The following is a 2,500-nucleotide window of genomic DNA, read 5'->3' as shown; positions in this document are numbered from 1 at the left end:
CTTTCACTACCTGTGAGCAGACGGCCGAGTCACACCCCCCCCCCCCCCTCCAGCTCAACACCCGCCTACCCCCCCCCCCACCCCCCCCCCCCCAATCCCCAGAGACGCAGCCACACTGACAGACATGATGCAGGTAGCCGTCTGGAGCCAATTTGCTACGTCAGAAAGTTCTCGCTCATGTAAATAAAGTTCTTAAACAAACAAGCGTGTTTTCAGGCGAACTCTTGTGAACGGAGCAGGCTCCCCGAGGATTATGGGAAAGATCATCAGGATTTGTTTAGGCTCTTTTCCTTTTTTTTCATTTTTTTGGTCTTCATACAGTTCAAGTCAGATTTTCCCACAATCATGCTATAGCGCGGTGGAAATCAGCGAGGCTTCTCTCCGCAAGATCTCGATTATATTAAACGATGAAGGGAGACCGGATTAAACTCCCAGCCGCAGGCCTGTATGGGTTAAAGCAGTAAAGTCCTTGAAAGCATCCACACAGGCCATCCATCTCAAACTCATGCACATCAGGCCAGATGCTGCTTACACAGATGGCGGTTGACTCTCATTATTTCTGCTAGCGGGTGTGTGGTTGGATGTTTGTGTGTGTGTGTGTGTGTTTGGATACGAGTGCAGGGAGAGGCCGATGTTTATAAGCTCCGGGAGAAGTGAAGCAACGCCACAGAACGCTCCGGATCCAGTGCGGTGTTTCCCAAGGCAAACTTCCTCCCGCTCCGATCAGGATGATTTGCAGATGAGATGATGCCGCCAACGTGCCTTCGTCCCCGGGGGGAGAACAAACCATCTGCTTCATTTCGCTTTAATGATCTCATTTTCCGTACAGGCCCTAAACCAGCCGGAATCAGAGCGTCCGCTCCTGTAGGTACGCGGCACCTGACCAGGCTAACCTCCTGCCACCCATCCGGGCCAACAGACTCGGGGAACCCAACTGAAGCTGTCCAGGTACCGGACTGGACACTTACACTGTATATACTTTTTTGTACAGACCAGAGCTTCTAGAAATTACTGGAAAGAATGAAAAGAAAATGCTTTTTTGAGCTCTAACCAAAATATAATTGATTTGTTATTACCACATGATACCAATAACTACAACTTCAGATGTTTGATGCAAGGTTTATATTAATGTAATGCATCTGTTTAATAGACTAATGTTATTATGGTTGTTAATACAATACACATTGACATACACTTCAAAATATTGAGTACACAGGTTGTAAAAAAGCTAGGTTTGGTTATACACTATAAACACTACTTTCAAACAGTAATTAAAGAGAAACAATATCATTACAACATACAAAATTATATGTGCAACCTATAGACTGCAGAGTCATAGAATATACACAGATTTCTGAAAGAAAAACTCGGTCACTTTGTTTCTCTGTCTGCGCTTTAAAATCACGTGTTTCCAGATGAATTTGGTTTCTAGTATACTCGACATGTGCGCTGTGTGTCAGTCCTGGCACCTGGACTAGTACATTCTTCACATCTGCGCACCAAACACTGTGTCCACACACACACACACACACACACACACACACTCACACTGCTTGCCATTAGGCAGGCCTGCCAACTATGCGTCTGTTTACAGGTATGCCAGGCAGCGGGTGAGCCCGGCCTTTGTGAGACACACGGTACCCATCAGGTTCTGTGGGTCAGAGGTGCCACATGGAGCCTGTTAGCATTCCAGCCACTAAAATGGAAGAAGGATGGGAACAGGCCAGAGTGTTTTGAGAGGAGAGAGTGTGTGTGTGTGTGTGTGTGTGTGTGTGTGTGTGTGTGTGTGTGTCCATCTCTGCCCCTCACTCTTCCCTCTGTCGTGTTCATCCTCCCCCTCTCTCTCACCACGGGGGGGTAAATGTGTAGCAGGCCTGTGGTTCGTGCAGGGTGTGGGCTCTCACGGCACACGCCTCACATCATACCCATAATTCCCCTCTGCAAACCTCCGCCCGGCGATAAAGCTCCAAAGAGGCCGATCCTCCGCCCGCATTCCCCCGCGAACGTGACCGTCTGCCAGGGGCCGGTGAACAGGAGCCTCTCGGACCCCAGGGGCCCAAAGTCCTCGCCCACCCCGCCGATCCAGGCTTCTGGTGACGACCCAGATTCCCTCGTCTATCTCCTTGATGAAGTGTGAGTGTCATGAGATGGGGATATGGATCCTAAAAGCAGGGTCATCCTTCAAAACAGACGCTTCACTCTGCTTCACAGAGAGGGATTAGACAAGGTTGGGCTGAGACAAGAGCAGTGAAGAAGTAGGAGAGAGAGAGAGAGAGAGAGAGAGAGAGAGAGAGAGAGAGAGAGAGTGGGTGTTGGAAAATGGCTAACAGGAACAGGGAACAGGCTAACAGTATCCAGGAACAAGCTCAGAGCATCCAGGAAGGAGATGAAGTCCAGCAAGAAGCATGAGGGAGCTTTGGATTTTGATGCCAAGTTCTATTTAGAGTATAGTCCAAAGTATATATTAGAGTACTGTGCATGTCGAGTACAGTTTAGTATA

General features: G+C 48.7%; 1 protein-coding gene and 1 long non-coding RNA gene across 4 annotated transcripts in view; one reads left to right on the top strand and one right to left on the bottom strand.

Moving 5' to 3' along the window:
- Window positions 1-2,500, bottom strand: part of gpc3 (glypican 3) — an 88,793-nt gene that overhangs the window by 10,892 nt on the left and 75,401 nt on the right. The window lies entirely within an intron of this gene.
- Window positions 640-2,500, top strand: part of LOC143526676 (uncharacterized) — a 3,252-nt gene continuing 1,391 nt past the window's right edge. Inside the window, exons 1-2 of the long non-coding RNA XR_013133918.1 lie at window positions 640-948; window positions 1,595-2,500. The exon at window positions 1,595-2,500 is cut by the window's right edge and continues 1,391 nt beyond it. This is a non-coding gene — a long non-coding RNA (uncharacterized LOC143526676). The remainder of the gene's footprint in view (window positions 949-1,594) is intronic.

This window comes from Brachyhypopomus gauderio, chromosome 11 (genome assembly GCF_052324685.1).
Source record: "Brachyhypopomus gauderio isolate BG-103 chromosome 11, BGAUD_0.2, whole genome shotgun sequence".
NCBI lineage: Eukaryota > Metazoa > Chordata > Actinopteri > Gymnotiformes > Hypopomidae > Brachyhypopomus > Brachyhypopomus gauderio.
Note: the sequence above shows the minus strand (reverse complement) of the source record. Positions and strands in the feature narration are given on the sequence as shown.